General features: G+C 40.8%; 1 protein-coding gene across 1 annotated transcript in view; it reads right to left on the bottom strand.

Annotated features, from left to right (window-relative positions):
* The window catches only part of trps1 (trichorhinophalangeal syndrome I), a 96,280-nt gene that overhangs the window by 7,946 nt on the left and 62,087 nt on the right, over positions 1 to 26,247 (bottom strand). The gene's annotated exons all lie outside the window — the stretch shown is intronic.

Raw genomic sequence — 26,247 nt, 5'->3', positions numbered from 1 at the left:
CAAATTATCCTAAAACTGGACATGATTCTGTAGAAGAAATCACAACAGGGCCTCAGGAACACTTCTGAAAACACATGGAGCATGCTGCCATCCGGACGACAACACCAAACAACACTGTGTTCTAAATGAATGTCTCTGTGGTAAAAGAGTCCTTATACTGAATGGGCCCGCCTCATGTCCAGACATGTCACCTGTGAAAAATGTCAGAGGCTTGACGATGCAACAAAGGATGTCCCACAATGCCATCAAGAAAGATGAAGAAATAATTTGGCTTTCAAAACTAGAGCAGCTGCTCTCCTCTGTTTTAAAATGTTTGCAAAGTGTTGTTATATGGAAAGGTGATGTAACACATTGGTAAGCATGGCCCGCTTACAACAAAAGTAGCATTTAGCACAATAACATTTCACAGTTTCACAGTCTGACATGTTCACTCTGTGAAATTAAATGTAGGCTTTTAAGGATTTACAAGTCATACAAGCGTGCGGTATGAATGTTGGTAAAATCTGTATATGCAGTTTGTGTATCTGGTCTGCCATCTTCCTCTTGCTGTTGTGTTACTCCGTGTTCCCTCCAACATCATGGGGCTATGGTCCACTGGGACCTTCTCTCTGCTGTTTTGTTTTATGTTTATGACAGTGCTGAGAGCTTAGCATTTTTTATTTTTAGTTTTTGGGCTCAGAGCATCCACTGTTCGAAGTTAAAGACATTTCAAGTTCTCACAAAAGAGTGCCACACTTCAATCAGGCTTTCTGTAGTCTCAGAGCTGCAGATGGAGGCACTACCGGCACTTCCACCGAGCATCTGTTTTTGAGCTACGAGCTAAAAGCAGAAGAGCCCAGTGGGCACAGCACTGTTCAGTTTATTTTGCAATCTAATGCACCGGAATGATCACAGCACAATTAACCACTTAACATAACTTTGGGAACAGACGTTACACACTGAATGTGCATGGAGCATTCAGCCTGAGCAATCCAGTGCAAATACTGCACATTTGAATAGAATCATTTGACATGTTAGTGTAGGTGTGTTAAGAGCTATTGTCATAAGGAATATTCCCATTGTTATCCCCAGCAAGAACATGAGATATTCTTTGAAATCCAAGGAAAATATTTAAATCTATTTGCTTTGCTGCAAATTTAAATGCAAAAAAGTCGGATTTTTGCCAATTTGTTTTAGAAGTTTGCAGTTTTAGCTGATAAACACTAATTTATGATGATGTTCTTCATAGTATCTGGATCACACTGGAGAAACATTGTCTCTCAGTTTCAATATGTGTACAAGAATCTTGCTTCCAATGTTTCTGCATGTATTAAACACCTGAGCTAAAACTACCAGTCTTTAGGGTACACGTGTTTTCATCCATCTGACATTAGACAGCACAACACTTACATTAGCAAATCCTCTCAGCGGCACACTGAGCTTGAGTGTGTATGCCTATTCGAGTGTGGTGCACACACCATACGGTCACCACATGTAGAGAGACGGAGCCAGGTGATTGATTGATGTATGCTTCCTCTGTGGATGTGTGTGTGTGTGCGTACGCGTGTGTGTATGTGTGTATAGTGTTGCAAGCCAAACAGTGCGTCTGTCATCAGAATTCAGTTTCCCTCTGAGCGCTCAAATCACTCACATATGGCCCCACAGCTGCCCCTGAGAGCAGCACACACACCTGAAAATATTGGCTTCCATTGACTAATGAAGCTAGATTTGGATGAGAAGCGGCAAGAAGTGTATGTGTGTGTGTTGGGGATATTTTGGCTACACCAATAGTAGACTACAATAATACTGCATGGTGTGTGTCTGTGTGTTTGTGTGTGTGTGTGTGAATGAGAGGTTCAAGTGTCAATTACACAGGAAACTACAGAAATAGCCCGCACCACCGTCCAAAATGTGCACGTGCATGCACGAAGGCTCTCTCAAAATGTGGCTCCTGATATCCAACTTCCTTTTCAATCATCAGCTAGTTGGCTTGACATTTGTGGAAATGTGCAAGCTCACATGCATCATCAACACATCAAACGTACATACACACATTTCTATAAACATACTGTACTGTATATATATATCACATACTGCGAATACTTTGTCTGAATTTGTCTTGTTTTTCTCGGACAACTAGTTTTGTGAGCAGGGTAAATTAGTGTGTACCTACAGTGTGGGTGTGCACTTTTTCTGATTCATTACAGATACCTGGCCTCTTCCGCTCACCTCACCCTGCAGAGAAGGGCCGGCTGTAATTAGGGATCGGGGTCTTAATGACATCTATTTATCTGCGGCCTATAACAGCGTTCAATCAGCACCGCAAACAACGCCCTTCTTCCTAATCAAGCCAAATTCAAACCAACAAATGCATTTCAAATTTATTTATTAACCTTTAAGGATATGTTATGGGAGAGTGCCCCGGGCCCAGATAGGATATGAAATGTTGCTATTCTTATGAACCTATAAAGACAGTTGGGACAAATACCTCTCATTAATTAATCGCCCGAGGATAAGGTCACTATAAACAGCGAGTATACATTATAATCTAGCAATGAGAAGTTGACAATATGTTCAGATTTTATCAGTCTCCTGATGCTTGTAAAAAGAAAAAAACTGAAGAAATTAAGAGTACAATCTACTCAGGGAAGGCTGCATATAAAACAACATTTATTGGTTTAATAACTTCCACAATCAGTTCGGTCAGTCAGCGCTCGAATGCACAAGCAGCTCTAGCGGAAAGCTTTTGTCTGGCATTAGAATTAATGCAAGAATGCATAAACGAGGGTACGCGATCCGGCTGCTGTTTGTTTGGGGAAACATGCAACATCTCACCGTAACATGTATATCATGACTTTAATATGTTTGCGATGCCACACCAGCTTCTCATTCAAGAGTTCGAAGTGGCTGCTTTTAAACTCAAATAGAAGTTGGCCGTTTTCATTGCCTTTTTTGGTGACTTTACTCATAAAACAGCCTAGTGAATTATAACTTAATTTTCGAGAATCTGATGTTGTACTCAACATCAAACATATGGTGTAACCACGCTGTGGCTGAGTGCTTCAGCTTTGGCTTCGAGTCCACTCTGATTTTCTCCTGAAGCCATAAATTTACAGATGTTATACCAACTGTTTACATTGCACAGTCTTTTAAATCTTTATGGAAGAAGTAGCCTGAATAGATAAGCATCCAAAGGTTTGGGTCTCATCGCAATACTGAGGCCCTCAGATTTAGTTTAGCATCTGCAACCAATGTGCACCAGCATTTTAAAACTCTGGTGGTGTAGCTTCAGTTGAAGGAATTTGGCGAGGCCAACTGGTGGCCTTCACATGGGCTGCTGTTTAAAAATTCAACGTTTGTCATCTCTCAGCATTTTTCTGTAATTTCTTCATTTTAAACATTGAGCACGGTGAAGTAAAGGTAAACACGCAAAACATTTTAAATGGTCCTTGACGAAATGTGGCGAAACAGAGAGCCACACAAGAGAGGAGACTGGGGAGAGAGAGAAGAAAGGCATCCATTTAGGCGCCCTGTGGTCTAAAATATATTTAAAGAGAGGGCTTTCCAAACAAAGTCTTTCAAAATGACATTACATTTAATTCACTTAAGTAGTAAGTCGGCCTTGCTTTTAACACACAGATGCACACACAAAAGGAGGCACGCACACTTACACTGACTTGCATTAAATCAGTGATTATTTAATCAAGCCAGAAGACCAGCTGGAGGAATTAACTAAATTCCATACTGCCAAGACCAATATCCTATACACTGAATCAGAGAGATACGCATGCACTCGAACACACACGCAAGTTCTTACATAAAAAGGGGAAGAAATAGTCCTTTGGATGAGGATGCAACGATAGTCTCAGATAAAGATTAGCTAAAATTTATCCTCCAGTCACACACAAACTCACTGAAAAGCATCTGGGTCCAATCTAAGAGAACCCCGTGCAGGTTCTACCCACCATTATCTGTTTGTGTGTGCAGGTCTCAGTACGTCGTTTGCATATGGCTGCAAAAGTCCATCTGTGTGGTTTTGTCTGAAACTACTGTGCCGTAAATGGGTTCTTCTAATAGAATAACTGAATTTAAGTCAAATAAATTTAACTTGGATTTAATGACTTAAATTTTGTTAGTTTATTCTTACTGAACAACGAGAAACAAAATGAACAAAGCACATATTTGTGCACATGCACGCTTTCTTAAATATTTATTAAAATAATTCTTTTGCCCCTCAGCAAATATTTTATCAGTTAAGACAGATGAATAACTGAGCAATGTAATTAACTGCCTCTTCACTGAGTCTCATTCTTTGCACGGGTTCCAGTTACACAGTTTCAGACTGCCGCTTGCAATCGTAGCCCTTGTTCTGCTCCACAGCCTCTGTGATCTTGGTGTGGCAGCGCATGAAGCAGTTCTCCTCCAGCTGCAGGTTCAAGGCAGTGGAGTTGGAGTATGTTAAACCAGCAGCTGAGAATCTCTGAAGAAGCAGCTCAATGATATTGTAGATCGCCACAATAGCAATATACTGATATCTTTCATGTTTACTTCTTTTTCTTTCAGCTGCTCATCCTCCTCCATCTCAGCCTACCTCTAACATCCTGTTTTATCTCACAAACTCTCTACACGCTCTCCTTCAATACATCCTGAGGTTTTCCTCTTTTTCTCCTGCCTGGCAGCGTCATCTTCAACATCCTTTGTCCAGTATATCCAATCTGCACATGTGCCCTCTCAGCCTTGCCTCTCTAACTTGGTTTCCAAACTGATCAACATGAGCTGTCCCTCTGATGTACTAATTTCTAATCTTGTCCATTCTGCTCTCTCCCAATGAAAATCATCATCTTCATCTTCAACTCTGCCTCCAGCTCCACCTTCTGTCTTTTTGTCAGTGCCACCTTTTCCAAACCATACATCATAGCAGGTCTTACTACGATCTTGTAAACCTTCCTTTTCACTCTCGCTGCTTTCCTTCTGTCACAAATCACTCCTGACACTCATCACCATCCACTCCACTCTGCCTGCACTCCCTTCTTCACCTCTCTTGTGCCCTGTCCATTGCTTTGAATGGCTGAACCCAGGTATTTAAACTCATCTACCCTCAGTGCCTATCCTTCTTGCATGTTCACCTGTCCACCTGTCTCCCTCTCATTCACACATGTATTCTGACTTGCTATATCTTCAGTGTTTTACCAAGCTCTAACTATATTTTAAGGAAATCAACATGTCAACCTGTGGCCACCAAGAGACAGAAAAACAACTACATCAAAGGGAGTAAATTTACTAACCGAGTCAGACTCCAATGAGCAAAAGCACTTTTAAAAGGACAGCTGTCCAGTAGGAGTCTCAGAGGACAAGGAGTAGTCTCTAAGCCACTTCTGAGGTTAGGGGAAAAAGGTCAAAAAACTTGGGGTAAGCTAAGACGTGCTAGGATTTCAAAGAGGATGAAGTCCTATGATAGTGACAGTGCATCAAACCCCTAGTGAAATATGCTGGTGGGAAAATTCAAATCTGGTTGAACACACGTACAGACCTGACTTCTCTCTGACCAAAAAGAAGAAGCAGGTTCAAAGACAACCTCCACCCTCTGGTTTGCATCTATGTGGAGAAGGATTCGTTCAGCATGAGGATAATATCCCCAAACACACCTCAAAGTGATGCAAGAACTACTTTAAGATCAAAGAAGACCAAGGAGTGATGACTTTCATGGACTTGGGTCCACCTGACCTCAACCCCAACAAACACCTGCAGTGCCACTGAAAAAAGCCACAGATTCCTGACATCACAAGAAGCACTTTGGATCATTGTCAAATAATGTCAGGATAATGAGGGTTGTAAGTTTAAACAAAGTTGTGAGGCATTAAGGTAGAGGGAGATGCAAATAGGGACATTCAATATCTTACAAACACATTAGAATATGACTAACATTTTAAGCGTATGTGTTCATTCTTAAGTCTTTAGCACAAAGTCGATTAAACTGTTTAAAAATCAGTTAATCTTAATCAAGTCAGATGAAATGAGAGAGATTCACACTACCAGCAATCTTTGATTCATTGCTTAAACAAACTAATTACAAGCCAAAGCCTGAGAATGTATTTTTAAGCAGGGAACAAGTTTTTTTCTTAACTTCTTAAGTGAAACCTCCTACATTTTCTGCTGATTATCTGCTCACATGATATTAGCAAGGAGGAAGAAATAGTACAGCATTAAACTTCCAAAAATGCCCTACCCCAGTAGCTCTGTGAAAGGGTACAACCGAAGGACTAATTACCCCTTGAGGAATCAAGAGACCTTTTTAAAAAAAGGATAATGATGACACACTGTAGAAAAACATTATAGTCTGTGGAGTACTTTGCCTTGACTCAGTACCTATAAGCCTGAGAGCCTGAAAGCAACAGGTTTTGCAAGTACACAGTTATGGAGCATTTGAGCAGTTTGCAATTCTAAAAGTACTTATTAAATGAGTTGTACGTGTCACTAAAGCAGCGCGAACTAATGAGGAAAGTTGAGAGGAGAAAGGAATTTGAAAGAAACTGTTGCTAGAATCAAAATTGTCTGTTTCTTATCACAATACCCACTGTTCTGTCACAGTGAGTGTGACCTTGAGCTTCCAAGCACAGCCTGTACCAATAATACGACCATCTGCTTCAGCAGCCCTCAGACACCCACCCCATTCTCCATTATCTCCCCTCTTTAAAAGCAGCACCAACAGAACTTAAAGAAAATAAAATTTCAGAGCAAAAGCGCTCAGCAGTGAGCCTACTGTGGCACTGTTTATGAGCAGAGGTTGGCAGTTAGGATGACTCGCAAGTGAAATTTCCAAATAAAACACATCCTCAGACATTAGCTATGTAGGGAGAGCGGGACCAGAATATTAACATCCTGTTTTTGTAAATATCTAGCGAGATAATGCCAGAGAGGGCACCCCTTGCTGTGAATAAATACATACGGCATGATGACAGCGTTTGAGGCAAAGCCCAGAACTGGCTGACACTAAAGCATTTTCTTTAAAAGGAATGCAAGTGACTGCTTACAATATAGCTATGTGTGGAGATCAAAATCTAAACAGCTGTCATATATCAGACCACACAAGTCACATTCTCACTCCTGCCAAGAAGATTAGGCATAACAAGCCCTTTATCCCCGCTGCCTTAGGCCTCTACGTGACGGTATAAACAGAAGGAAGGCGATGATTGCTTGTCATTGATTGGTATTTATGGCTTTGCAAATTGTGATAATGATGACAATGGTGATTCGTCTCATGGTTGTCGCCTGAAAGTCTGTATCAGCACCTTATACTGGTGACTTTCAGTTTCATGCAAGAAACTATCAATACCCGCCAAAGTGGCAGTGGCCCACCAGCACAAAAATAAGCTTGAAACATATTCTTAGTAACTTTGTTACATGACAGGTTGCGATAGTGGTGAAACTGCAAATACGCATGCGGATGCAACCACAGAATAAATATTTTAAAAACAGTCTGGACAGCTGAGGTGCTGAATAAGAGTGAAGAAATGACAACCAAGATCCTTTGTTAGTAAGAAATGTCAATACACATACAGTACACGTTCGACTTTGTGTGACAGTGAAATAAAAGGTGTCAGCTTACACAGCCAGTCTTTTATTCTAGGCCCGCATATCTCTGTGTGTGTGTGTGTGTGTGTGTGTGTGTGTGTGTGTGTGTGTGTGTGTGTGTGTGTTTATGTCTATGTGTTTGTGCTGAAGCCAGACGTAAGTGTCTAAAGCAAAAGCAGGGGAGAAGAAAACACCGGAACACGATGACATCACCATTACACGCACACCTACGCAAACACATCTCCAACCGTCAGACGAGAAGAGTGAGGTCAATGCATCTCTCTCTCTCTCACAGACACACACAAACACACACACGCCAGATATGGGTCACACACTGTGGCCCACTTCCCTCATTTCATTCATTCAGCCTTTGCGATCACTTCTTTCCGGATCCTTTTCTCCTTCCCGGCTCTGGTCTATTCATCCTCCCTCCTTTCAGTTAATACGGCACGTTGTTACCTTTGTTACGCTGCAGCGAGACTCTCGATTCCTGTGAAATGTGCAAAAACTGGCCTGTGCACAAACACAGGGCAGGCAACATTTTGGCGAAATCCTACTTCCATTGATCTAATTTTGATAAACGATCTCAGTTGCACTGACTTCACAGTTATGTGTTTCGGGTAAAAGTGTGATAACCGGTGGAGTGTATGAGAGGGAGAGAGAGAAAGATAGAGCGCAAGAGATGCAAAGGGAAGAAAGGGAAATCATTCTGCGTTGATCTAATTTTGATAAACAGCCTGAATGTATGCAGACCTGGAGTCCGTAGACCCGGAGATCGGGGCTGTGTGTTTGTGTATCTGTATGAGGTGAGTTTCCATCTGGACTACTGATGAATATCAAGTTCTTTGTACTTCTGTTTATCAAGCAACTCGTTTTATGAAGCTAAAACTCACCGTTTTGATAAGATAGCGTGAGATAGACTGTGTGCATTTTCTTGTATTCCTGATTTAACCTTGGACTTTCTCTGTATGGTGATAGAGGAAGAAAAAAACAAAAAAACAAACAAAAAACAATTCTCTATGTTGTGCTTTTTATCTTGGGAAATACTTCACACTGCCACCTCCTTAAGCATTCCAATTTATTCATTTTAAACAATCTAAGAGTAGAAATAAACATTAAAAAAACTACATTTTGTTCAACTCAAATCAAACCAAGGGGTTTGCATTTTTTGCCATAATCGACCACTTGCATGTTTTTAATCTGGCAATGTGCAAGACGCTCTCGATTATAAAGCCACACGTGCATTTCCTTATCTAAAATTACATTTTAATTTCCTCCTTTTAAAGCAGAGCACTTCATGACCCACTTCACACTGACCGGTATTCGACGTGTGTGTGAGCAGGATGTATACAAATGAAAGTCGGTGTCTGTGTGTGAATGACTGGGGAGCAAAAGAAAGAGAAAGAGAAAGAAGTGCGTGTGCGCGCGCGTGTGTGTGTGTGTGTGTGTGTGTGTGTGTGTGTGTGTGTGTGTGTGTGTGTGTGTGTGTGTGCGTGCGTGTGGCGTCATGGGAAGGCCCTGTAGGTTGACATAAATACACATGCACGTGTACACGCACACAACACACACACACACACGGGCAATGTGCACATAATCTGGTGTGGAAACCAGGGCACTGAAACCTTAACTCACCCCAAAACGGAAAGAGAGAGGCCTAGAGAGAAAGAGAGAGCGAGAGAGAGATGGAAATATACAAAAGAGCCTCATTATAATGGTCATCCATAATACTTGTTGTTTTATCCACTGGTATTAAGTGTCTTATTAACTGTCTTTAGACTGTTTTTACTGTTTACCTGAGAATAGTTCAGGGGGCTGATTCCCACACAACAAAAAGACCCACCTGATCCACTCAGGTGGTGGACTTTTGCTTTGTAAATTAAGTGAAAGTGTCTGTTTGAGGTGCTGAAAAGCTACACAGCCGGAGTAGTGCCAGCAGCTGATCAGTGCTGTATGTTCGGCTGATCTGCTAGCTTCAGTTTTGTCCGCAATGGACAATGTCCTGTTATCCAGTAGTCATGCAATTGTATAGATATGAATGAGGAGCAAAAAACAACATAATTTATGTGTGAATAGGTTCAACTCCCATGCACATATAAAGCAATTTACTTGTCATGCATCACTTAGCTGGTTGTTGTAATGGCTATTCTATGCTCCGGGCAGTCAACTGTAAGCTGCGGTTGGTTGCCGCTTCAACCGGTTGCCTCAAATGAGTTTAACTCAGTAATTGCACACAGTGACTCTTCCTGTCATTGCTACAAGACCCTGAATATCACTGGCAATTCAACATAGGTCCTAGTCTTCCTATGAGTACGGCCATGGCTACTCTCAGTAGTTGTTCTTTCAAACTTGTAACCAAAGGCTTCAATCTTTAAGCACATGCATATTGTAACCAGATTTGGACACCCAAAGCTCTGATGTTGTATAGCCGGAAAACTGAGTACATATTCCCATCAGTCACAACATTAAAAGCACCTGCCTAATACTGTCACTAAAAACAGCTCTGACTCCAGTGGGAATGGACACGTGACCTCAGAGATCAGGTAAATCTCAGCACTCGGGTTGTAAAACCACAGTGCCTTGTGGGAAGTCATGCATGGATTAAACTTCTCAGGAAAGCACATTTCTCTCTATTAACAGAGACAGGAAAAGTTTTCTCAGTCCCTAAATGTTCATTTTGAACTGATGAGAATAGCTGTGATGCTAATTGTTTAATACTGTTTTAATTTAAACAAGTTAAAGATGGGCACGAGTGTAAACTTGCACACAGACACACACACAGGCGCTACACATTACAACTTAATTGCTAAACAACCCTGGACAGGCAAGATTTCCCTAAATGACAAGAGCAGAAAGATAAAAAAAAAAAAAAAAAGACTGAAGAACAAAATACGACTGAGAAGAAAAGGAAAAAGAAGCGAGAGAAGACTCAACCATGCTGCACAGAGCAGCGTATTACACCTCTAAACGACCTCACACAATGCCCTGCACACACACATATTCTTGGCAGAATGACTATCTTCCCAATTAGCTGTAGAGGGGAAGTGTAAAAAAGGGGAGAAGAAGAGGAGGAGGAGGATGAGGAGGCCGGGCTTGAAAAGAGAGAATAGTGAATTGACTAGAAAAGAGGGAAATTTTCACATCATTGTCATTTCTAGTATTGTTAACTCCACAGCGCTAAGTTCTCTTCTTGACAGGTTTTAATTTATGTTCTAACACGGATAAATGAACTATTGTGGTGCACCGCTACATTTACCAATCACTTTCTCTACCAGTCATCCAGTTTAGCCATATGTGTCAACTCCTCACCCACCTGGCCACACGCCTGTCTCTTTCTCTACGCCCTGTCAATCTACTAAGCAAATGCTGCAATTATGAGCACAGAAAAAGAGCAGACGGGAGGAAAAGATAGAGGTTGAGCAAGGTTCAAGACTTTGCTGAAGCTGAAGATTTTCAGATTCTCCTCAAGCTTCAACCTGATTGTAAATAGTGTGTTTTTTTTCTGCTGTGTGTGAGCATCTGCACATGTATTTTAGTGGCAGAGGCCACGGCAGTGGGAAATGAGCAACACAGAGTGGGCACAGAGGTCAAGGTGATGCCTGGGAAGCACAGGTAGTATACAAAACACACACGCACACACACACACACAGGATTCAGTAACACAAGCTTTAGACACAGTGCACAGATACAAACCCACAACAACAGAGTAATAGAGGTAGTGAAATATAGGCAAGCAAAAGAATGGCTTTTCTCTGTGAAGTGTTAATCGGCTAAAGTTGTGATAACTTTTACAAAGCATTAATTGTTTCAATCCCTGTGTTTACTGCAGCGGTACTCTAATAAATTTTAAGCATAATGTATAAAAGTATTAAAAGGTCAAGTTAAAAGAAAAAAGTCAACAGTTTATAACCAAATCTGTTTAAAAAACATAAAAACAATGCTGGAAAAGATTTGTAACACTATATGCTCTGAAGCCCAGTTTGCAGTTGATCAACTTTACCCATCAAACTGAAGCCAAAAGGACAAATAATAAGCTCAGTCAGCTCATTAAGGTCCACTCATAAAAATTCGAAAGCCATACTGGAGTCAAAGCAAACAAATGAACACCACTTCAACAACCTAATGAGAGCTGAGCCAGGTTAAATGTGCATATAAAAAACGAGTTTTAAAGAAGATGATGAAATTGAATCTCAATACATCTGCCTGTCTCTATCTATCCAACCAGTTTTTGCTCTGCATTCAGTCACTTGTGGAAGCAATTCACACCAAGAGCTCTACCGCCTGCAATAACGAGTGCCTGAAATTAATGACATTGATTTCTTTGAACCATCATTACTGTGGAAGTGACGGCACTTTATAATTTCTTTATGCTCGTCTCGGTATGAGGTAACTGTTAGCTACTCTTAAACACGCTGCAGTGTTGACGACTGTATGCCGACATTAATGATGGAGAAGACAGTGGGCTGATAAGGTACTGCTGTGTCTGGTCTATTTAAGACAATGTCTGCCATGCCAAAGCTAAGGATTTATTATTATTTATGCGGAGGGACTTAGAGATGGCGAAGTATCTATGCTTGTTACTGCGAAAGAGACGGCTCGGAAAAATGTCCACAGTTTTGGTGCCTGTATACACAGACGCACAGAGAAAGCAGAGAGCATATCTAAGTAGTTTACTATGCTCCCGTATGAAAGACACTCATTTAAATTTGGCTTTTTATTCTGAATTTGAATAGAATTTGCATTCAGATTGATTGTAGACTTGAATTTTTCATAGGGTGTCATCCAGCAACATATTAATCACTAACCATGTGTTGCAGATGAATCATCTCACATGTTCTCTCGACTGACATTTAGCCCATTTTCAGCATGTTCTTCCCGCCATTTGTCTCTGCCCTCACATTAACTTTTATTGAGGGGGAATAAAGCTAATCCTTCTCCTGGGGCCTGTTCTTCGTACCGCGCTAAGTGAGTTAGCTGGATGAGAGTGTTGACGATTTCGCGTGATCCTGGATCGTTCGGTTCCCCGAAGCCCATCCGGGACTTGCTGTCATAGCAACAGAGCCGTAAGCGTAAACCTGCTGGGGAGCAGGTTTACTTTATGTAAACAGGATTAGATCGCGGCCACGCAGGTATGTCCGCGTCATTCATACGAAAGCAACAGCGATATTCCACCACTGTTTCACCATAAATAAATAACATCAATGTAACTAAAGATAATGCAGCACTTGATCCTTTTATTGATTTCACACAGATACATACAGGTCATTCCCTAAAAAAGGGAAATGTACTATTAACATTCTATTACATGTATGTGATTATTACAGATGTAATTCATATTTCAGAGTAGTAATTGTAAATTACTTCGTGTAATCAAGATGAGAGACCACGGCTATAAAAGCGAAGGTGGATTTGGGAAGTCTGTCGCAGTCATATCCTGTCCGTTTACGCGAGCAACCCATTGCGGAAGGTGCAAGATTGATAAGGAGAGTCCTCAGAATTCAGCGTATATTGCGGGACAGACAGGATCCTTTAGCTCAGCGCGACAGTGTGCTCATAGAGAGATATCGATTTTCCCGTGAGGGTATTATTCACTTAACCAACTTGTTGACGAGGGGGTGCAGGACCACCACCTGTCTTTTTTTTTGCTCTGCCCTTTTCTTGGTTGCTGTTATGAACAAACAAACAGAGTATTCCAGGGTCTCTTTCCAAGAGACGACAAGCAATATAAGTGATAAATATTACCATTCTGTAGAATATTCTTATATTTCACTTTTACTTGTTCCCATGTTCTAGTGGGTCCTGTTGTGGCTCTAATGTGAAAGGGGATATAATATAACATATTATAATATAATATAATGTAATATAATATTGGATAATATGGTGTGATATGATAAATCTACCCTACCGCCTACTGGTGTTGGCCAGAGGGGCCGATGGCGCAATATGGCAGCCTGGCTTCTGTCAGTCTGCCCCAGGGCAGCTGTGGCTACAACCGTAGCTGCCTCCACCAGTGTGTGAATGTGAGAGTGAATGAATAGTGGCATTGTAAAGCGCTTTGGGTGCCTTGAAAAGCGCTATATAAATCCACTCCATTATTATTGTTATTATTGAATTACTTACGAGTTTGATTTGTCAGCAACTTTCTGCCAGCCCTCTCTCCTTGCTTTTGCAGCCTTTGCAGTGTTCCCTTGCGTTTTAATTAAACTCTGAAACTCCTGAAATCCCTCACTCAAGAGTTCTTGCTCTGCTGCCGAAAAATACCGAGCGCGCTCCTTCGACATTTTCGCCGACCAATCAAAGGGTTGCCGATCAATGTTTCTACTATCGATGCGTAGCCCCTGTTGGGCCACCCAGTGATCTCACATTACTTCATCCAGCTATACTAATCGTCAACAACAGGTGTGTTCGGGGAACCGGAATAGCGAGCTCAGAGTTAGCGCGATGATTTGGTCTTGGATGTTTCATTTGATCTTGGATGTAGTAAGCGACGTACGAAGCACAGGGCCCTGGTCGGTAGCCACCAGGTAGTCCAACTTCAATAACGATACAAACATTGTTGCTGTTTAGTTTTCTGTCTTGATTTATGTCCAAAGTGATAGCAGGGCTTTATTTTATTGTGACACTGGAAACAATTGTACATCCACAGTGTTTGTTTGACTTTGTGACCCAAAGTAGAGTTTGTACCCGAGAATGGCTAATGACGTCAGACTCAGGAAGTGGGTGGGCAAACTGCAATCGGGAAATAAGAGGCAGCCTAACTGGACCTAATGCTACTCAGCATTTTAACACAGGGCAGCTGAGTATGGATGGGAAAATAACTGTGCAGGTATAAACCACAATTGTAGACCACTAAAGCCTCCATGTTTTTTTTCCCTGCCAGTTCACTCAAGAGTCATTAAGAACATTTTCAAGGAAAAAACCATCAGGGGGTTATCAAACCCATAAGAATGAATCCTCTGGGCATCATGAATACTCGCCTTGAAATTTATGTTGATACTACATACAGTTACAATCAACATAGTTCAATTCAGATCATCTGCCCCACAGAGTCATTTCTATACCTATTATGCTAGTGTGGCGCAGTCTAGTGAAAACCGCATATCACTCAGCAATCTGCATGCTTTGGGGTGCACCATTTCCATGCTACAGCATCCCTGTGTTTAGTATGCAAATGAGTATGAGATGCAAATGCTCTCTTGTGTATGTGTTGATGCATCTGCACATTCACGTGGAAGCGATTGTGCCAGGTTATTCTAAATATCTCCGTATTTTAATGTATTCACTTATTCTATGACACCACTGAGGCTCCAGCGATGCTAAATGGTGTGATCATCTCAGGGCCCATTTGACATTTTCCACCAAGACAGGCCCTCAGGGTGGAGTTAGAGACTAAAACATCAATATCTGAATTACTCTAACCCCTTCACCAGCCCTTCCTCCCTTCACTCCTCTCTGTTTCCCAAAGTCCTTTTGCTGCATTGGGGCCACACACAAACACTCGTTTAAAGAAAAAGACACACGCACACACACTCGGGGTGTTGATGGCCATGCTCTAGCTGTCAAGAGGAACGGAAGAGATCAGCTATCCTCCAAGTAGTGTGCGCGTGTGTGTGTAATCGATGTCTCATCTTTGTTCCATTTGCTCCAGACAGAGCCATGTATGATAACCCTTGTTATCGGAGAGCAAGAGAAAGACAGGGCTGCTCGGGGACTATCACCTGACACCCTATTTGTTGAGAGATTTTCATACTGTTTTCACACAGTCCTCCATCTGTCGAGAAAACAGCGTTAACGTGCAGAGGTGTCCTAGCTGACTTAAAGAATTTGATGTCACCTATGGGGCTTTAATTGGACTTGGTGTCTTTTCACACATGGCTCGCAGCCGCTGCCAAAAGTCGGATCTAGCAACAGGTTTGAAACCTGGCTTCAAATCCAACTTGGCTCTGACACCTTCATAGGCAGTGACTACAGCTACATCAAGAGCAGAACTGAAGATATAGATAAGCTTAATTTAGAAGAACTTCACTATTTATGCTCAGTGTATTTCTGCAATCTGTACGTTTCTGCTGACGGAATAAACTCATGTAATTCTGCAGTTAGAATCTCTTTTCAAGTCCTTGTTTATTTTTTTATCATTTCGCATCCCTTTAAATTCCTCTTCTTATTTGTTTTTTTGTGGGAGGGGTACTAGCTAGGCAGCCTGGTGGTGCAGTGGTTAGCACTCATGGCTCACAGCAAGAAGTTCCTGGGTTTGAATTCAGTGGCTGGCTGGGGTTTTCTGTGTGGAGTTTACATGCTCTCCCCATGCTTGTGTGGGTTTTTTCTGGGTACTCCGGCTTCCTTCCACAGCCCAAAAGACATGAATGGGTTATGTTAACTGCCAATTCTAAATTGGCCTTAGGGGTGAATAGTTTCTCTCTCTCAGTGTAAGCTCTGTGATTGGCTGGCGACCTGTCCAGGGTGTACCCTGCCTTTTGCCCTATGACAGTCGAGACAGGCTCCAGTTTCTCAGATGCCTGAATTGAATAAGTGAAAGAAAATGGATAGAAGGTATTTTATCCTATTTTGACAGGACAGTGCAGAGAGCAGACAGGAAAAGGGGAGGGAATAGTTTGGACTAGAAACAAGGTCTCTGCAGCGAGAGCTCTAGCCTTCAGTACATCAGGTCATCAAATTAACCAGGTGATCAGTAGTGGTGCCATATTTTTGCATAATTAAAGTGTTTGAAGTCAGTTCAATGAACTAGCTATAGATGCTACAACAAGTCAGGCTTTTATGTGGGAATGTTTTTTAGGCTACTAAATGTGCTGACTGGAAATTGGTAAAAGAACACAAGGTGCTAATTTAGAAATTTAGCATCTAATACACAATACCTATTTGCAGTAATCAATATCCTGGAAAAGGTACAGAGAAGCAGGATAAAACTGAGCAAAAATTGACCACATTACAAAAAAAACTCCCAACAAAAATCCCTGAAATCAAACCAGTGGTTAGAAAGAACAGTGAAGAGGATTCTTCGTTTACAGCGAGAAATGCAACTGGGTCAGTCAAGGACAAGGAATCTCAATTTTTCTCTCTGTCTCAGCTTCTATACCACCCCTGCAGAAAACAATCTGTTTGAGAAAGAAGCAAAAGAGAGAGAGGGATACAGTGTGGGAGAATAAGAAGGAAACAGAGAGAGAAAAAGAAGGAAAGGGAGTGAGCAAATTACTACTTGTGAATAAAATTTTGTACTAACAGCTTGATATCATCCAACATAGCCACATACACACAGTCACACACACTATCATTCAGCCGGATACAGCCTGAAGGCTGACTTATTCTCCTCAGAGTGCTTCATGCACTCTCATAATGAGACACACACACAAACACTCTTGTAGACTCACTAAAGACACCTACAGCTAGCAAATACCAAGACCTTCAAAGTGATGGTTAGCACTTAGTCATTACTGAGCGATACAAAGAAACAGGGAAAGAGGAATGGGATGAGATAAACTGAGGGAGGTGAGCGTGTGTGTTTTTGAGAGGGAAGTGGAGAGAACAAAAAATATCGAGAAACATTCACAAAAAGAAAGAAAGATCCAAAAACCTGATTTCTCTTCTTTTTTTATTTTATCTTCTGGTACATCTTTTGTCTCATCTCATCACAGCGAAAGAACAAATAACAAAAAAAAGACACCCCACAGGTTGGAGAGGAGTAAACAGGAGGGGAGGAGAAAGAATCACTTCCAACAGTAGCTATAACAACACCAGGAAAATGTGCTTTTACTGTAACTGATACAGAGAGCAGTCGGTCGAGCTCTTGCTCTTGCTCTGCACGTCCGTTGTTTATTAGAGTAAACGCAGAGCCGAATGGACAAGCAATGTCAGTAAAAAACCTATCATCTTACATCACTCATTACTCTCTCTCTTTCTGAATACACACAGAATACCGAATAATCCTTTAGTTTTACTGTGCAGAGAGCCAAAATTCAATGCTCCCTCTAGTGGTTCAAAACTTTACTTGCAGATTCATTTTCATGCGTTAAGTGCCAATTTCTCAGTGGGGCTAAACCTGCAAGTCTGTGACAAGCCTACACTGAGATGATTGTCATCAACAAACAAACAGATCTACGATGAAATTTAGGCAAACTCGTTTTGGAAGGATTATTTCCTGGCAAAGACTTTTTTCCTCCTGTGGGCGTCATGTGTCGGGTCACTGACAGTAAGCAGAGTTGTGGAAGTTAGTTTTTTTTTCCTTTCACATCTCAGCAGAAACTGAAACAAAACCACATTAAGGCTACGTGTGATGGATTATTTGCCATAACAAGTTGTTTATCATAATGTTCATGAGCGTAAAAAGCAAACAGCTTCATCTGCGAGCAAGCAAATGAATCGCTGTAGCGCCTAATTTGCTGACAGCAGGTATAGATATATTGATTCAAACCAGCAATATAATGAAATCTTGAAAGAAGACAGCAATTACACCCTTCAGTGTGGCTTTTTGTGCTGTGCATTGTGTAGTTTGTACAGCAAAAGAGTTGTAAATTATTAAATTAAATTAAAAATAATCAAACTATAATAATTATTAGTTAAAATATGAGTGTTTGTTATTAAAAGCCCGCTTTAGCTCGTTTTTTAAGCTGTAAGGAAAAAAAATACATCAATAAACAACATTTATAGTTCAACAATATTTAGCTGCAATCGTGATAATCAGGAGTTATGATAACTGTCAACAGCTAATAATAACTGATTATCAACCGCACACAGTTTAAACCTTAAAGGGCTGACATCATCTTCACAAACTGACAGGACCAAACGTAGCACAGTCTCACTCAGAGCTTTTAGGTGGTAGGCATAACAGTGATCATTTGCTCAAAAGTTTAAGTAAAATTGTAACGTTTCTGCGCAAGGGGGATTCGGCTTTTTGAGACTTTAACTACTCAAACCATCATCTGTCATTTATCGCCCACAGCTGCCAACTTACTCAAACTGCTTCTACCTGCCTGAGAGGAATTTAAGGGGATTTCACAGATTATGTGTAAAAGGACTCGACACTATGTGTTTATGTAGAGCAAAAAGACTCATACAAAACATATCGTTCTCTAAATGTCAAAAAAATTATAGTACTGGCAGAGTATCGCTTCTCTTTAGACACTCTTTATCAAAATGCCACATCAAATTTACGAGTTTCACCAGCTAACGGAGTGTATGAATTACACAGAGGTTCAATGTTTTTATCTAAAGACTGCCATCGCAGCAGGCAGACCAACATGTTCTCGTCCTAGGGCATTGAATACTGCCTATTTCTCAGACGTGGCAGGCATCAAGCAAATCCCTGATGCATTGACTGCAGCAACACTGGATGCAGTGGGCTAACTGCCTGCTTTTGAGGAGCAACAGCGATCTCATCATGAGTCATGAGGGGTAGCCGTGACTTTAAGAGAACTGCATGACCGTATGCCTATCCTACGCAGAGCTTAGCAACTTCTAAGGCAAAAAAACCCACCTTTGTAGTGAAGTCAAAGTGAGAAAAACAAAATTACCGCCATTGTGAGCACTGTGTTCTGCACTTCTGTTGTCATTTACTGACAGCTTTTGTGCTTACTTGCGTTTTACTGTTGCCCTCACCTGCTGCTTTGTTAGGTGTAGGAAACGAAAGTACTCAGTCATATTAACGAGTTATGATGTTTAATTTTTTGGTTTTGTTTTTTTCCACACTAACCCCACATATTGGAAAACAATCATGATGCTCAAGGCTACCCAGTGGGTGTTCCAAATTATAATCAAAATCACACTGAACATTGCGCTCTTACAAACCGCTATAGTACACTCTATTTTGACTCTGTGACAGGGCAATCAGACAAAAGACTGTTTGCTATTGATTCCAAATTACTGCCAGCAAGCTAAAAGATACCACCCCAGATGAACAAATAACAGGAGGTGCACATCCTGGACACAGATGGGAGTAAAGAGCGTGTAAATACATGGTGGAGCCAATTACACTGCAGACAATTGACTCTCATGGTTGCTCTTACAGTGTATGCCCATGTGAAGTGTGTGCCTGCATGTGAGAGAGTGTCCTTGTGTTGGCTCTCCATCAGCTTGTAAATAAAGTGTTAGGACAAAGACAGGAAGCAGCGCACAGTAACACCAACCAAGCCGTCTCACACATACACATACACACACACACACACGCACGCACACACGGTAAGCAACAATGTTATGACAATAACTCTGAGTTTTACGGCCCACTGTAGCTGCACATCTGGATAGCATCAGGACACACAGGCGCAGATAAAGACGCACGCACACATACGGACACACAAGCAGAGTAAGCGAGAAGCACAGAGATGATGTCGGAGAAGAGAGATGGCCAAAAAAAGACGCACACACTGCCAAGAAAAAGGCAGAAACTGTGTTGCTGCTCTCTCCTGCTCTCGCCGTCTCCCTTCCTTCAACTCATTTTATCCCTCTTTCTATCTGCTTCCCCCCCTTCGTTCTCCCTCTCTCTCTCCTTCCGTCTGTTCTCGTCTCTCCTCTAATCCTATACGACAGAGACACAGAACACAAATCTCCCTGTTGGCAGTGGAAGAACAGCATGTTTCAACTGAGAGAGTCAGAGAGAGAGGGAGCGAGAGAGAATGGAAAAGAGAGAATGGGAGAGAGAGAGACAGAGATTGACTGTTGAACACCAGTTGAGGTGATTTATGAGGCTGGAATCTGTGCTGGAACATATGTAGACACTCCTTGTCTTTTCCTTCGTTCTTTCTAGCTCTCACACACACACACACACACACACACACACACACACACACACACACACACACACACACACACACACACACACACACACACACACACACACACACACAGCTAAAACTCTTTAGCCAAACTGAGAGTGTCTGGCAAGTAGGAGGTTGTTAGCTGGTGTACAGTAGACAGATACACATTGTGCAGTCACACACTACATCTTCTGTAAGTTAACTTGGAGCCTCTGCGTATGAACCCCACACAAACCCATACACACATGTGCGGAAGCATTCGAAGGCAGTTACATTGGGAATCTCAGGGGAGCCACATGTCTTAATCATTTGAGGTGTGATCCAAAAACCTTAGCTAGAAAAGCATCCAACCTTTCAGCATCCAAATTATCGTAACGAGAAAAATCAATCAAGACCGTGTTTTTGTTCCAAACGCACCTCGACTCCCTTGCAAAGCTGTTGGTAATTTATGACGGCGCTAATATTTTTTAATAATAAATGAACAGAAAATATTAGATAAGCAGAATTGTTGCTTCTGCTGTAGCAAATGAAATATCAGCAGAGGAGACATAGAAATATAGATTTTTTTTATGTATTTATATGATTTTATCTTACATGATCAATGTAAAAGAAAAAAAATAATAACAAGAGGTACACTGATCAGATGATATTGGTAGAGTATAGATATGTCTGCATCAATGTTCGCATTATTAGATGTGACAGCATATATATGAGAAAAAATACATTTTAAGGCAATTAAATATTAGATTATGCACTATGATCATAAAGCTGCTTGAATGTACATGTTGTAACATAGCCTGTAAGTATAAACTGTCAATTTGATGGTTAAAATTGGAAGACAATGGGAGAAAGTTGAACTTTGCGAGTCATCAAAGCTTATCAAGTTAGCAGGTATGTCAGTGTTGTTAGCCCAAGTTCACAAAAGGACTGCTCAGGGGTGACTGACAGTGATGAAGCAGAAATGCTGGCAAAACTAGACGAGGTACAGAGGAAAGTTGGCTGTGCTGTTTGAGTTCTCTTTTACAGTAAAAAGGTAAAGGATTGTGGACTGGATTCAACTTTTCCCTGTTGCCTAGGAAGACTGGCCTTTTCCCAAATGATCAGGATGTTAGGTATTAACTCAGGGTAACACAGTGACACCCGATCAGCCTGTCATTTATGACCAATAAATCAGAATCAGAACCGTCTGGGAGTTGGACTTTAACAACTCGATCACTGACTTCATTTCCAGGAACACCAGAAGAAAGTTGGTGCTGTGAGTAGAACATTTTTCACCACGGCTCTGTTTAGATTATAGTGTGTGTTTGACTACTTTAGGTATATATATTGCGCTGTACAAAGCAGGTATTGAGCGGATGTGCCTCAGGAGGTAAAGTGCCTCCTCCACTAATCAGAAGGTCAGCAGTCATTGCCAGGTTTGACTGTGAAGTGATAGGTGCAACGCATTTAAAGTTTCAGAATAAAATGTGCTGTGTGAATGTGTGTTTGGATGAGTGAATGTGGACTGTGTTGTAAGAGCATTTTGAGTGCTCAGTAAGAGCAGAAAAACACTATATAATTTCCAGTCCATTTGCCAGTCCAAGGTAACAGAATAGTCATGATTTAATATGGGGCTAATGCACGCTTATATTTTTAAGTTGCCTAGTTTTATAAAGTGACCAAACTAAATAAGTGGTAGCATGCGTAAGTCCTAACAAGTAATAGTAATGATCCTCATAAGTACTAGCCCCCAAAGTATAATTTAGACACTACTAAGGGCAGGGATAGCTCAGTAGGTAGAGTGGTGGCCCCATGATCGGAAGGTCGGGGGTTCGATTCCCCTGAACAGCTACCCTGAGGTACCCCTGAGCAAGATACCGTCCTTATACACTGCTCCCCGGGCGCCCAATGGCTGCCCACTGCTTCACTGAGTGAATGGGTTAAATGCAGAGAGGAATTTCCCCACGAGGATCAATAAAGTACACTTTCTACTTCCTATTGTGAAGTACTTGTACGGCATCATTTCAATCGGGATTTTTCTCTCTCCTTGGAATGAATCAACACCAGAGCTTTATGAACTAGTAAGAATGCATGGTAACATCTGGAGGCAAAACAACATCGACAAAAGCTGCATTAGCAAGACAAACAAACGTCTTTCATATGACACATGAAGAAACTGCCCACAGGTGAGACTGCAGAATAAATCTACATATGATGCTGACGACAAGAGCTGAAACAGCGATTCAGTTAATCAGTTATTTAACAGAAATGAATATTCTACAATTCGACTGAGCAAATATTTATGGTGTCATTTATCAAGCTAAAAGGCCAAATTTCACCATTTATCTTTGTCATATTGCTGAAAAAAATATGCTTAGATTTGCAGTTTTTGATTGTAAAGTTGAGTGTTACAATGAGCCTTTTGACCGATCGGTGGATCATCGGCTGCTCACCCTCTAAACTGAATGCTTCCATTTTATTATACTAAAGCAAAAAAGCAAAACAGTTCTGATATATCTAACTTCTATACTTCATCAGATACAGAACACTATCAACCAATTTGGTGGTAAAAAATGATAAAAGACACATATTTGAAGATTCTACAATAGACTGTAAGAAATGGTGACAGGCAACTAAATATCAGTCTTCTTACTGTGACCTGAGATTGTAGGGAACTAAAGGAAACTACAGGGAACTGGAGTGGGTATTTCATTTATGATGCTCAAAACAAGAACCCCACCTATTTAGTAGCAAGCCAAAATAATCAGCCAATCTGAGCTTTTTGCTAATCTATCAGTATTAGCCTTTATAAGAGCTGGGAGAAACACCCTTCAACCATGTTATGAGTGTTGGTGCCGCAAATTTTGTCCACCAGAGGGCAACGCCTGTTTGAAACGGCGCAGACTGTAGCAGCGTTGTGCAAAGCCTAAAGAAGTAAATCAATGACCACATATAGCAAATTTTAGGGAAATCAGTTTTGGTCTTAAAGTCTTATATCAGTGGGTTTTTACTTAAAACCGATATTAATCAAGAATAATAAAATAACCAATAACAAAAATAATTGTTAGCTGCAGGAATTAAATAATTTTATGCTTATGATTAAAAAAACAAATAGAGTGCAAATAAACACCAGAAAATGTAACCAGGGGCAATATTACAAAGGAGTTGGTGGGGGAGCAGTAATGATCCCATAATGGAAATAGTGACGACACTGATAAGAAAATGAAGAAAAGAGTAGGCACATATAGGAGAGCATGGCCAGAAAAAGAAGAAAAACATGAGCAATGACTGAAGAGACTAAGGAGAGACTGAAAAAACAGATAAAAGAAAATAAAAGCGACAGAAATCCCAAACAAACACATACTTTCAGTCTTTGTAAGAATGATTCTGTAATATGACTTTGTCTGTTTTACTTCCCTATCAGTCGCCCTCCCAGGTTCCCATAGTAATCATTCAAACCTGATTGCTCTGATCCCTCCATTCTATTTGTCATTAAATACGACACACACACGCCAGACACACATTACCACGCATGGGCACCCATACACACCAAGAGACAGAAACAAATGCCATTTAATCAAATTGTATAAATAAATAAAATGTTTTTATTTCCCATAAGTCCATCTGGTCCCCTGCTTCTCATCACACACAGCCTTCATCTGCTGGTCAATAAAGCTCACACATATACACAAAAATACACACTCTCTAAATCAAAAGGCACGGATGACCACACACATTGGCCGGTGAATCTAAATGTAGATGAGTTCAGTCTGCCAGAACGACTGGTGGCAAGAAGAAACCTTTATCAAGCAAATCTATTTGTTTTCTGTTATTTCGCTCACTGCAGTTGACCATCCTATCAATCGGTTTAACAAAATGTTATCGACACGTGTTTCTTCACTTTAATTTCACAGCAATCTGCGATTTGGTTCAAATGTGACTACAGTTGTGATCCAGAGCTTCCACATGACTAACACACGACTGTCAAATGGCAGCGAATAAAAATAAAGCCAAACTTCGCTACCAGACTAAACCCATGCAGGTGGTTAACCAAAGCCAGACACTGTGTTTGAGCTGCTGTTTCTTTTTGTTCTTTTTCTTTTTCAACTTTGTTCCACAGTTTGGGTTAGGCAATAGGGTTAGTACGTACGGACTATTTTACTGTGTATTTCCAGGTATCAAGAAGGAAAACTCGGGAACTTTTTATCAAATTGTCTCCCAAAACAGGAAATATCAGTAGAAGTGCTGAAATACTGGATTAAAAGGGGTTAAAAAGGAAGAACTTAGGAAGAACTTCACTGAAGAACTTATACATTTAAAAAAACAGCCTTGAAGGTCAATGACAGAATAACTCACCTGTCTACTGATCCCAAATAATTCACAAGTTAGTGTAATGTATTAAGTACAGAAAGACAGTTAGAAAACTAGAAACAAGAGGCAACTGGACTTCTTTAACTCTGAAGACATTACACCTCTCATTCAAGAGGCTTCTTCAGCCTCCTCAGCCAACTGAAGAAGCCTCTTGAATGCGAGACATAATGTTTTCAAAGACTTAAAGAAGTTCAGTTGCCTCTTGTTTCAAGATCTCTAGACTACCATGACTTGGATGACTGAGAACCTCTACAGAACCTCTACTTCCATTGTGAAGCCGTGGAGGCTCACAAACATTCATAGCATGGGGGAAAAAATTACATCTGACCAATACTCAAGTGTTTCTTGTGAAAATGGAAAAGTGCAAAAAAGGCAAATGTGTATGGAAGCTTGTTGACACCAATGAAAAAAAAGAAAGAAAAATGCCAAGAATAGCTAAGTCAAACGTTCAAGTTACTGTATTTTTCAGACCATAAGGCACACCGGATTATACGGTGCATCAAGGGAAACAAAACTTTACTCAACTCAAACTTCAGTAACCCTACAAAAGTCACTGCTGTTTAGTTTTCTGTCTTCATTTTTGTTGGAAGTGATAACAGAGCTGTACGTTTGAATTTTTTCACAAATCTCTCAGTAAGAACATGCTATATCATGTTTAGGTGGAAACCAGCGAGCTAACTTCCAGGTAACTTCTAACTCCATTAAATTTAATAAATTCTGTTGTCATGGATGCCTGGATGTTAAACTTAGTTGTTACACCTGGTAAAGATGAAAGAATTTAGACAGTGTTTAACTCTCAGTGATGCCGCAGTGTTCGTTTGACTTTGGGACATGAAGGAGACCGAGGTTTGGACCCAGATTACTCAGTGTCCGCGAGGCTCCTGACTACAGTAGCCGTAATGCTCCAACAATTTATCAAATGATGTGGCTTTGCAGCTTACCAAAGTTATACTAAAACATTTTTTGACAGATTTTTGAGCGCCGTGTACCACATAAAATCGGTTCAAGGTCAGTAAGAACAACCAGAGTCCATACATAAGGCGCACCAGATTATAAGGCGCACTGTCGATTTTTGACAAAATTAAAGGATTTTAAGTGCGCTTTATAGTGTGGAAAATACGGTATTATTTTTAAAAAATTTATATTATATAGCTCAAAATTTCGAGTTATTTCTGTTATTTCAGTTGAAATTTCAAGATACTAACCCAAAATTTCAATTTATTTCGAACAAACATTTGTCAGTGGCGGAAACAAACTTCCATAAATATGACCCTGCCTTTAATGAAGACCCTTTCATTGATCACTGTGTGAAGGTTCCATAAAAATCTGACCAATGATTGGAAAAGGCAGGCAACGTCTCATTGGTTCATCAGTCAGATGAGCCAAAAACTAGAGTTCTGATGTTAATAATGCGTGACTCTACATACAGAATACAGAAAATGTGATTAGTCATACGCTGTCTATCCCACCATTGTTTTCCTAAAAAGAAAGTTTGAGCATTTTGATAAATTAGAAAACGAGGACCCATTAAACAAGCTGCATTTTTTAACAGTACTCCAGCTACACTTTGCGGAGCCTTTATGTC

Source organism: Diplotaxodon limnothrissa, linkage group LG22, assembly GCF_057381915.1.
Source record: "Diplotaxodon limnothrissa isolate DT_005_m linkage group LG22, D_limnothrissa_male_GT1.1, whole genome shotgun sequence".
In the NCBI taxonomy this organism is placed as follows: Eukaryota; Metazoa; Chordata; class Actinopteri; order Cichliformes; family Cichlidae; genus Diplotaxodon; species Diplotaxodon limnothrissa.
Note: the sequence above shows the minus strand (reverse complement) of the source record. Positions and strands in the feature narration are given on the sequence as shown.